The sequence below is a fragment of the Rattus rattus genome, chromosome 7 (assembly GCF_011064425.1).
Source record: "Rattus rattus isolate New Zealand chromosome 7, Rrattus_CSIRO_v1, whole genome shotgun sequence".
Taxonomy (NCBI): Eukaryota; Metazoa; Chordata; class Mammalia; order Rodentia; family Muridae; genus Rattus; species Rattus rattus.
Genome location: NC_046160.1, coordinates 58,863,228 through 58,875,266, shown reverse-complemented (window position 1 = coordinate 58,875,266; position 12,039 = coordinate 58,863,228). Strand labels below are relative to the sequence as shown.

At 38.1% G+C, this 12,039-nt stretch overlaps 1 non-coding gene across 1 annotated transcript; it reads right to left on the bottom strand.

Moving 5' to 3' along the window:
* Positions 1 to 1,092: 1,092 nt before the first annotated feature.
* On the bottom strand, positions 1,093 to 1,151 carry LOC116906344. Its single transcript, XR_004388624.1, has one exon. It is a non-coding gene; the product is annotated as a U7 small nuclear RNA (small nuclear RNA).
* Positions 1,152 to 12,039: the final 10,888 nt, after the last annotated feature.

Sequence of the window (12,039 nt, the reverse complement as noted above, 5' to 3'; positions counted from 1 at the left end):
TGGATTTTGGGACATTAGATGAGGAAAGCAGTGGAATGTTTAAGTGGAGCTTAATGGGCCATCATAGTAGAAGCCTGGAAGACATTTGTGATGAAGATGATTTAAACTGTGGGGGTGTGGCAAAGGAGAAGAATTTTAAATATGTTGCCTAGAGATAGTTCCTGTCATATTTTGAAGAAAAATCAGGCTGCTTTTTGCCCTGAATCTGCCTGTGGCCGAAGTTAAGAGATATAGATTAATTGCATTGACAGATGAAATCTCAAAACTCTGTTCTGTGGTTCACTCTTATGATCTACTATCTTATGGTCTTATGTTCTGATCAAATATAGTAAGCTGAGAAAGGAAAAATACAAAATGTATGGTTCAATAGTTGAAGGGGCAACTAGGAAGTAAAAATGGAGCTAAATCCTGTGTTCAAGGAGATAAACAGAATAACGATATTAAAAAGAATTAAGGGATTTGGTCATCTCGGGGCAAGATCCCACCTTGCTAAGTTTACAACTTGGGAAAATGATGTTCCCCAAGAGTCATAGCCACCTATTCTTAATTTACTATGTTTTTACAATTGTACAGGGATAGTAATATCATGTTAACTATATTATGACCGAGTTATTGTTTTCATTTGGACGTAAGGAACTATGATTGTATGTCAAGTTGACAAGAGGTAGCTTATGATTGCTATTCTTGGTTGTCAATTTGATTATATCTGGAATGAATGACAGTTCAGAAATGGAAGGCTGCCAAAGACCAGCCTTGGCTCCTGAGAGAAGGGGTATTTGAGAGTGGTGAAACAAAAGACTCAAAGTCAAATTGTGGGTCCAAGCTGGCAGCCTATGCTCTGCTTGAGATGGCTCCCTAGAGAGCTTTCTGTAGACAGGTCTTGGTTCTCTAGTCTTCTGCGGGACATTCTAAAAAGCTCTCTTGTTCAGACAGCAAGCTTACTGCTTGAGACCACTCTTAACTGGTTGAAACAGCTCTTTCTGCTAGTAAAAATTCTAAAAGCTTTCTGGATAGCTCATGGGTTTCCTGACTAAAGTTAGAAAGGTTGCTATATAAAAATTCTTGAATCTTTTAAAATTCTAAAAGCAATTCTTGGGTTTTCCAATCAAAATCAGAAAGCCAGAAAAATTCTAAAAGAGCTCTGTTTTCTCTTCACACAGCTTTCTCTGGATATCTGCTAGAAAACATTCTAAAAGATCTGTGTTAGCTCTCTAAGTAATTGTTGAGAGGTCAGAAATCCTGTTATAAAAATCTAAAAGAGCTATATTAATTTCTAAAAGAACTGTGGTTTGCTTTCCATGTATTTTCCAACCAAAATAAGAAATCCTGTTAGTAAAAAATGCTTGTAAATTTTTCTAAAAGAGCTGTGTTTGCTCTCCAGACAGCTCAGCTCTTACTAAAGAGGAATTATACAAAAAGTTTTTTCATTTTCTGCTAGCTCATGTCATGCAAACAAAAATGCTTGTCTCTGCCTGGGACCCTTTTTCTCCTATTGAGTTGCCACATCTACCAGTGACAGGAGAGTTTATATCCAGTCTTATTGTATCTTCTTAGGCCATATTCAGTAGGTATCCCTAAGAAGCCTACTCTTTTTTAGGGAGGGAGAACAGGAGAGGGACAGAAGTGGTGTTGATTTTGGGAAAAAGGAAGGTGGGAGAGGGAATGGGAGGAGAAGAAGGAGGGGAACCTACATTCAAGATGTAATGTATGAGAGAGAAAATAATAGTTTAAAATGGAAGAAATTAATAAAGAAAGGAAGGAAGGAAGGAAGGAAGGAAGAAAGAAAGAAAGAAAGAAAGAAAGAAAGAAAGAAAGAAAGGAAGAAAGAGAAAAGAAAAAACTTATGTTCTAGCATGTATTCTTGAATTGTTCTATAAGGAAGGACAAAGGCAACATCAGGATGCTTCCTGGATTGTCTCACAGGGAAGAACTGAGTCCCTCAGCCATCAGCAGCTATGCTATAGTAAGTTGACAACTTAGTTCAACTTTCAGATAAATGATAACAGTCCCAAATGTCAAGGTGTTGAGTGAGAGGACCAAGGATAAGAAATAGAGAAGACATGAAATATCTCCATATCCCTAGCTGGTAGTAGTCTCAGTTAGGGTCACTCCCATAGACTCAAATCTTCTTGGACTACATGGAAAAATCTTGTCTCAAAAACTCAAACAAAACCAAGAAAAGAGGGTGCTGTCTGTATTCAAGTAATTAAACCATATTTTAAAGTAAATAAGCAGAGTCAAACATTAAAACTTAATAGTAAATAAACATATTTTTGTCTTAGACGTTTTGTGAAAGTGCACTAGAGCATTTTATTGCAACTAAGTTTATTTGTTTAATGATCTTGTGACTTAGCAAACAATAGTTTTCAAGCCTCAAGAAATAACTGTCTCTGCAATAGTTGGGTCTCTGCAATAGTTGAGATGTTCCACTGGAACTTTTGACAGAAGAAGGGAAGTTCTAGGTTTCCTGAAAAATGAATAAATCCCACTCTTTGCTCACATAATGCATGTAATGGTATCTTTCTATTTCAGTGTTCTGTGATAAACTGAAGTGCATCTTTAAATATTGAAGATGAAAGAGGGGATTTCTATTTAAGTTATGAATAGGCTGTTTCCTTTCATTCTAGCTATAAATGATTAACAATTCCTGTGATTTGTTCCATTATAAGAAATATAAGCCACAGGGAATGGAGAACTGTGAAGGGTTCCTGAACATCCTCCCACCCCACCATCCCCTCATGGCCCTCTTCATTTGCAGTATTCCAGCAGGCTCCAATGTCCCTCCTTCACCGGCTCTTCTGACCACATAATGGCTGTCACTGTCACTGTCACTGTCACTGTCACCTCCTTTCTTTGCCATTGCTTGATGCTCTTGTGCTTTTTTTTTCTACTCTAGAAAGAAAGAAAAGAGAGAGAGAGAGAGAGAGAGAGAGAGACAGAGACAGAGAGAGGAGGGAGGAGGAGGGAGGGAAGGAAGGAAGGAAGGAAGGAAGGAAGGAAGGAAGGAAGGAAGGAAAGAAGGAAGAAAGAAAGAAAGAAAGAGAGGGGGAGGGAGGGAGGAAGGAGGAGGAAGGAAGGAAGGAAGGAAGGAAGGAAGGAAGGAAGGAAGGAAGGAGCAATGGATATTTAAAGATTACAATTGGGAATCTGGTCATTCCTGATTTTGTAATTTTTTTTGTTTCTGCTCAGGAAATAAATGAGTGTATTCTTCATTTTATAAAATTTTCTCCTTTCTCTTTGCTAATAAATAACCTGTAGTGAAATGAAAATGCATTACAACAGTTCAGTAGCGTTGACAAGGTATCAAACCTTTTCATAAAGGTCTACATTTGGGGCTGGAGAGATGGCTCAGTGGTTAAGAGCACTGACTGCTCTTCCAGAGGTCCTGAGTTCAAATCCCAGCAACCACATGGTGGTTTCCAACCATCTGTAATGAGATCTGATGCCCTCTTCTGGTGTGTCTTATGACAGCTACAGTGTACTTATATACGATAAATAAATAAATCTAAAAAAAAAAAAAGCATATACCGCCACGCTCCTTTAATTTAAAAAAAAAATAAATAAAGGTCTACATTTAAGTTCACAAAGGCTACTCTCAGTTTTAAACAACCTCTCGTTCCAGTGAATGGAGATAAGGGCAAAGGCCCAAGGCTGCACAGTATGTTGAGAATAAAGAACAGTTGAGCGCTTAACACTAACCAAGACATTTACATCCCTCCCTTAAAACCTGGGGAATATTGCAGGAAAAAACAGAAAAGCAACAACAACAAAAAAAAAAAAACAAAAAAAAAACAGAAAAAATACATGAACAGGAAAATTATCAGACAGACTGTAAAATTCCATCTCCTGAGCGAATCATGAATTCATGGAAGCTCTGAGCATACTGGGTCTAAGAAACCAGGTCCTCTTAAAAGTCAGCTGTGGCAGGAAAAGGGGCTCACAGAGTACTACCAAAAAGACCCACACGTTGTGGGGTGTTTCCCTCTGGACCTGGGTTAGACACAAAACACTGGTTTCTAACACAAAGAAATCCTTTATTAAGCAAAGTAAAGACACAGTGGCTGAAACTAATTGGGCCGAAACAGCAGCAATGGATTTACAGGAGTGATTTATAAATGGAAAAGGTGAAGGGCTATACTAGGATGAGTTAGGATGAGTTGATAATTTCTATTGGACATGTTAGTCAGGATAAACAAATGGGGAATTTTAATTGCTGACCTTTTGTGTTGTCATAGCAGGACATTGGGGACTCGCCTCAGGAATGAGTCAGACATATGGACGTGGCCAAATGGAGTAGACTATTAGCTAGCTTTAAGAATGTGGAAATGGCTCTCAGTCACTTCTCTCTCAGACTCTCTTCTCTCCCAGGCCCCTTTCTCCCTCTCTCCCCTTCCCTCTCCCCCATCTCTCTCCACAGGTTCCTGGCAGGTCCCTCCTCTTCTTCGCCCTTTCTCTGTTCTCTCTCTTTGCCTCTACTCCCTCCTCAACTCCCCTTCCCATGCCCTAAATAAACTATTCTATACTAGACCCATCAAATGGCTGGTACCTCAGGGCAAAAGGATACTTCAGCATGGGCCCACCAAGGCACCCCTCCCTCCTCATCATACCACACTCTGTAAAACATATCCTTGGCTTTCTAAAAGAATACAATATACATTTGATGGTTCTTGTGACTATTGTAGTGGACCTTAATGTGCAAAATAGCCTGCAGCACAGTTCCTGGTTTCAATTCATGGGCAGATAGTTTATACTTCTAAGGTTAGCTTTTAGCTATACTGCCAACCATTTCCACTGCCATCAAACAATTTACACCCCCACTTTTACCAGCAATAAATACTTGAGGGTTCTCTCTACATCTTCACCCTCACTGTCTTTTCTTGTTTTGTTTTTTTGTTTTTTGTTTTTTTGATTTTTTTGTTTTGTTTTGTTTTGTTCTTTTTTTATTGTCTTCTTAATAGGCTCCTTGGTTTTCAAAGTTCCTGTTGCTTTTTGGTTTGGGAGTTTGTGTTTCTTTTCTTATCTACTCCTCTTTCTGAAAAACTAGGCTTTGCTCTGTAGCCTGAACTGGCCTTTTCAGGAGGGGTAGAAGCCTACCCTACAAAGAAGGAGACTATGAATATAATAGCAAAGAAGCTTCTGGAAGACATCATACCCAGATGGAGAAGGCTGGATTAAGAGACATAACTACAAGGCTCTGGAACCCTGCTGGAAAGGATCTCACACTGTGATCCTGACCGAGCCTATGGCTGTTAAGGTGGACAGGGTTAGGATGTGGATTCATCACTCCCACATTAAGCCTGTCAGGAGAGAGATGGTCCAGCTGTTGACATTGCAGCAGACGAGACTTCCAGGCAAACTACCACAGGAAAGATGGAAGGTCACCCCACAGTCTATCAATACGCTGAAACTGAGACTCCAATGCTTCTGATCAGCCTTGCTTGCTGCTTATGCATTGCTGCACCAGACACTGTCCGTTTACTATCTGGGTAACTCCAGGGGGCAATGCAGCAACCTTGTCATCAAGTTCATTGTGGCTGGCAAGAAGGCCCATTGGACAACTAGTTCTTAACTCCTCTTTCCCCAGGGAAGAAAACACAGAACTGTTGGTCACCAGACCCGTGCACTGGGAACAAAGCTACCTGTTCACAGAGGGTGAAGAACTCTTCAACAAGGCTGGGGATGCAGCTCAGTGATTGTGGTGGTCAGTCTTGATCATCAACGTGATTGGATCTAGAATCACCTAGAAGACAAGTGTCTGTTTGTGCCTCTAAGAGTTTCTGGATTGAGTTAGTTGAAGTGGAAGGATTCACCCCAAATATTGGCAGCACCGTTCCCTCAGCTGGGATCACCAACTAAATAAAAAGGATGAAGTGAGCTGAGTACCAGCATTCATCTCTTTTCTCTACTAACTGATTAGAGGTACAATATGGTCAGTTGTCTCATATCCCTGTCCCTGTAACTTTCTCACCATGATAGACTGTACTGGTCAAACTGTGAACCAGAATAAACCTTCCAGAAATAAACCTTCCAACACTGGTTGTGTATTCTGTTGCAGCAATGAAAAGAAACAATGCAGACATAGACTGCCTGTTAGTATATGCAAGGCCCTAGCTTTAATGCAGAGCCCCACAAAACACAAACGACCATCTTTACCCTCTAAGCTTGGTGTGAGAGAGGAACGAAAAACATCAAGTTCTCAGGAGTAACATTATATAACTGCCCGTGCTTCTTTCAGTTTTGTTCATATTTAAGAAAAGTGCTGGATGTCTTTATTATTTGGGAGTATGGACAGATCAGAGATAGCACAACTCTCAAATTACCTACATGGATGGTCATGTTGACAGTAATCTTGCCACAAATTGTTTCTGGGGGCTATTAACTCATGCTGAACACCTCAATAGCTTGTAAAAGCTGTTGAAGTCACACGTTTGTAAGTTCCCTAAGGACAAGGAGAAAAGCATTGCCTTGGCGTTCTGTTTGGTTGGAGAGCAGAGTGTAACAGCGAGGCACTGGAGACTTCCTGGGTTCAGACTCCAGCTCTACTGCTACCCTGCTGTGTGATCTTGGTAAGTTACCTTCTCCGCATCAGTTTGCTCTTTATTATAGTAGACATGAATACTACTAACATCCAAGAGACTTACTGTGAAGATTAAATGAGTTTAATAAACATAAATTCTTTAAAATGGTAAAAAAAAATAAATAAAAAGAAGAATGTGTAAGTATCTAATTAAAGGAATCTTATGGTTCAGCAAGGGAGAGGGAAAGAAGGTTGTGTGTGCCATGTCTGTCATGGCTGGTCCTGTTAGAGAGTCCCTCAGCTACGGATAAGGGAGAAGCATAGTATCCAGCAGCTCAGCAGTGACCTCACTGGTGAGCCCTGATAGTTACTTCCAAACTCAAGATCACACACATATGACCGTGATTAACTCCATGGGACACTAAACAAAACAAAATCTAGGGTGGGGAGCAAAATAAATAATTAAATGTGTTGATTTCTCTACACATGCCAAAGCAATCATGAGTTGCACTAGAGAAAAATGACCTGCTTCTGCTCCCTCTGTAGCTTTTCTACATGTTCCATTAATCGCTCTCTGCCCAAGAAAAATAAATTTAATGTTTTCATTTACTTACTGGTAAAACAAAGGCTTATATTTCTGATGTCATTTTACATAATATAAAGATTTTTAAAGGCCATAAGACTTTGCACATAAAATATTTACTAAGATTTACCATGCATGTGCTGGCTTTTTCTTTTAAAATGATGAATTATTTACCAAAACAAGAATATAGAAGCACAAAGTCAAGAAAATGTTTAACATACCCAGTCCCCAGTCTGTGTGGCAATTAAGAACAATAGGACATGTTACTAAATTTAGTGGGATTTCTTTGAGTTTCTCTCCATTTAAGTTGGTGTTGGCTATGGGCTTGCTATAAACAGACTTTATTGTATTCAGGTATGTCCTTGTATTCCAAATCTCTCCAGGAATTTTATTATGAACAGGTGTTGTATTTTGTAAAAGGCATTTTCTCAAACTAATAAAAATGAGCATATGGTTATAGTAATTTAGTCTGTTTATATGGTTGATTTCATTTATTGATCTCCATATTTTGAAGCACTCCTGCATCTCCAGCATGAAGCACACTTGATCAAGGTGGATGATATTTTTGATGTGACTTGCTTGTTTGTTTTATGATTTAGTTGGAAGTATTTTGTTGATTATTTTTGAAGCTCTGTTCATAAGTGAAATTGATCTGTCATACTCTTTCTTTGTCAGGTTTATATGTGATTTGGGTACTATCATAAATGTGGCCTCATAAAATGAATGGGACAGTGTTCCTTCTCTTTCTATTTTGTTGAATAATTTGAGAAGTATTGGAATTAAGTCTTTGAAAAGTCTGGCAAAGTCTGAAATAATGCTGCATTTTAACTATCTGGCCCTGAGATGGGTGGATGGATGGATGGGGATATATATCAAACTTTAATTATTCCTTTTATTTTGCTAGAGATTATACATACATCTGTACGAATTCTTTATCTGATCTTGATAACTTTGATAAGTCATATGTATGGAGATAGTATCCACTTTTTTACATTTTTTTTTTTTTATTAACTTGAGTATTTCTTATATACATTTCGAGTGTTATTCCCTTTCCGGGCAAACATCCCCCTCCCCCTCCCCTTCCTTATGGGTGTTCCCCTCCCCACCCTCCCCCTTTTGCAGCCTTCCCCCCAACTGTTTAGTTCACTGGGGGTTCAGTCTTAGCAGGTCCCAGGGCTTCCCCTTCCACTGGTGCTCTTTCTAGGATATTCATTGTTACCTATGAGGTCAGAGTTCAGGGTCAGTCCATGTATAGTCTTTAGGTAGTGGCTTAGTCCCTGGAAGCTCTGGTTGCTTGGCATTGTTGTACATATGGGGTCATGAGCCCCTTCAAGCTCTTCCAGTTCTTTCTCTGATTCCTTCAACGGGGGTCCTATTCTCAGTTCAGTGGTTTGCTGCTGGCATTCGCCTCTGTATTTGCTGTATTCGATGGAGTACAGGTTTTTAAAGTCTATCCTTATGATTCTTCTGAATTTCTTTGGTCTCTGCTGTGAAACCCCCTATTTATTTCTAATTTAGATCTTCTCTTTTCACCTTTTAATTAACTTAGAAAAGAGTTTGTCAATCTTACTAATGGCCTCAATGAACCAACTTTTGGTTCATGGATTTTTTTATATTTTCATATTGTTTCTAGTTTACTGGTTTCAGTCCTGGGCTTATTTATTTTGATCTGCTCACTTGTAATGTGACACTTTTCTTTGTTCTAGAGCTTTCATTTGCACTTTGAAGTTACTAGTATGAGACACTCCCACCTTTTTTTTTTCTTTTGTAATTTGGCACTTAGTACTTAGAACACATTCTTTGTGTCCCGTGACTTTAGGTGTGTTGTGTATTTATTTATTTTTTTAATTTCTGTCTTGATCAATTTTAAATTCAGTAGAAATTGGTATACATAGAGATAGAGATGGACATAAATAGAAAGATAGATAGACAGACAGACAGACAGACAGATAGATAAGATGCAGGATGTAATCTCAATTTTCTCATATTTACTAAAACTTGCTTGTACATGATTATGTGGTCAGTTTTGTAGAAAGTTTAGTCATGTGCTGAAAGGAAGGTATATTCTTTTGTGTTTAAGTAAAATATTCTGTAAATATATGTTTATACATCAATTATCTCCAGCATTTCCAGTTTTAGTCTGAATGAACTATCTGTTGTGAAGAGTAGGATATCGAAGTTTTCTGTTATTAGTGTATGAGGGTCAATATCTAATTTTACTTATAGTAGTGTTTCTTTTATGAAAAGAAAGACAATTTATGTATATTATTGTATTATTTACAAACAAAGGTGTGTATTCCTCTGTAAGTTGTCTTATTGCTCTAAGATTTCAAATTATATATTGACTAGGCTGGCAGAGAGTGAACAACTGAAAATCTCAGCTATTGAAGACACACAGAAGAAATGAATAGCTTGGTCAACAAAAAATATTAAATAAAAAACATCTGGTGTCCTTGTACTATGAACACAGAAGTTAAGACTTGAAATGTTCTCTTGGTGGAATTTTTCTTTGATAAGTATCTAGTATCCTTCCATAGCTCATCTGATTATTTTTGGTTTGAAATCTATTAGGCAGATATTAAAATGGCTATATCAAATGGCTACCTAAGTTCATTTTCTTAGAATACCTTTTCCATTTCTTTACCCTGAAATGATGTCTATTCTTGATATTACGATATCATGTTGTGCTTCTTGAATGCAGCAGAAGCATGTGTCCTGTTTTTGTTCCCATTATGTTACTCTTTGTCTTTTTATTAGAGAATTGACACCATTAATGTTAAGAGACTGCAATGAAGAGTATTTGTTGATTCCTGTTAATTTGCTGTTGTGGTGTGTGTGTGTTTGTGTGTGTGTGTGTGTGTGTGTGTGTGTGTGTGTGTAATTGTAATTTTATGATGTGCTTAATATCTTTAGATTGGAGATTTCCTTCTAGTGCCTGCTGTATGTCTGGATTTTTAGATAGATACTACCTAAATTTGGTTTTATCATAGAACATCTTATTTTCTCCACCCATTGTAATTAAAAGTTCTAATTAGTATAGTAGTCTGTTTTGGCATCTGTGGTCTCATAGAACATTGGTCCAGACCCTTCTGGCTTTTAACGTCTCTGATGAGAAGTCAGATGCCATTTTAATAGGCTTTCATTGTATGTTACTTGGTCTTTTACTCTTGCAGCTTTTAAAAGTCTTTCTTTGTGATATATATTCATTGTCTTGATTACTATGTGCTGAGAGGTCTCTCTTTTCTGCTCCAGCCTGTTTGATGTTCTGTATGCTTCTTATACTTTGATAGGTAGCTCATTCTTTTGGTTAAGGAATTTTTTTTTCGATGTTTTGGTGTGTGCGTGCGTGTGTGTGTGTGTGTGTGTGTGTGTGTGTGTGTGTGTGTGTGTGCGCGTGTGCATGTAAACGTTATTATGCCTTCACCATGGGTTTGTCTCTTTCATTTATACCTATTACTTTTAGAGCTGGACTTTTCATAATGTCCCAAACATTCAGAATATTTTATGAAAGGATTTTTTCTTTCTGTATTCTCTTCTTCTTCTCCCACTTCTCCTTCTTCTTCTTCTTCTTCTTATTATTATTATTATTATTATTATTATTAATTATTCCTTTTTATATTTAAGATTTCATCAATCAAGCAATGTTTTAGTATTTTCGCTCCTGTTTTAGATGCCTGAACTTCTCAGTTGTTTTTTCTATCCACACCTAGTCAATAAATTACTTGAAGTCTTAGAAATATCAATAAGAAAATTCACAAATCAAGGGGATACAAATTGGAAAAGAAGAAGTCAAAGTATTTCTATTTGCAGATGATAAGATAATATACACATGACCCTAAAAATCTACTGGGAAATTCCTATACCTGATACCTACAATAAAGTAACTAGGCATAAAATTAATTCACAAAAGTTAGCAACCCTCCTATATAAAAATGACAGACTGAGAATCAGTTGGAGTTAACCAATTCTAACCAAGCCAACAATTCTTCACAGATCCTGAAAGGACAATCTTCAGCATCATATGAAAGCACAAAACTCCCAGTATAGATAAAACAATCCCAAATAATAAAAGAACTACAGATGGTATCACCAGCCCTAATTTCCAGTTCTATTACAGAAATATAGTAAATAAAAATACCATAATGCTGGCATAAAAACAGATATCTGATAAATACAATCAAATTGATGACATAACTTTATACACTCTTGATTTTTGATGAAGAAGACAACATTTTCTATAGGTTGTGTTGGTCAAACTTCATACATGCATTTAAATTCCAAATAGTGCCATACTTAATACCCTGCTCAAAACTCAAGTCCAGGAAATAAAATCCATCAACATAAAACCAGATGCACTGAACTTGATAGAGGAGAAAATGGAAATAACTTTGAACTCATGGGCACATGAAAAGCCATTCTGAACAGAAAACTATTGTCACAGATACTAAAATCAATAATGAATAAGTGGGACTTCAAGAAGCTGAATGGAGCTCTACCAGTCTTCATATGTTTGAGGGAAGATCAGCCTGTCTCCCTGCCCCCCTCTTTCAATACCACACCATCTTCAGGGCTCCCAGGAGATCTACCCCAACAAGGGCAAGAGTTAGAATAGCTATTCGAACAACTGCAGCAGCTGAGACACCCCCAGGTACCCAGCAGATGCAGGACTTCTCCCTTCATATGAAACCCATCTCCCTTCTGATCTGCACTTACATGGAGGCAAATCAGCATATCCCCCAGCTCTCAATAATACACAGTCTCCAGGGCTCTCAAGAGATCTTCTGCAGCCAGGGCAACAGTCTGCAAGTCACTCAGAATATCTTCTACAGCTAGAACCATAGATCCCCAGGAGAACAGCAGCAATACAGGAACATAGGAGACAGGCTCCACAGGTCATCCAGGCCAGCTAACACCAGAGAAGAGCGCATGATGAGAGGCA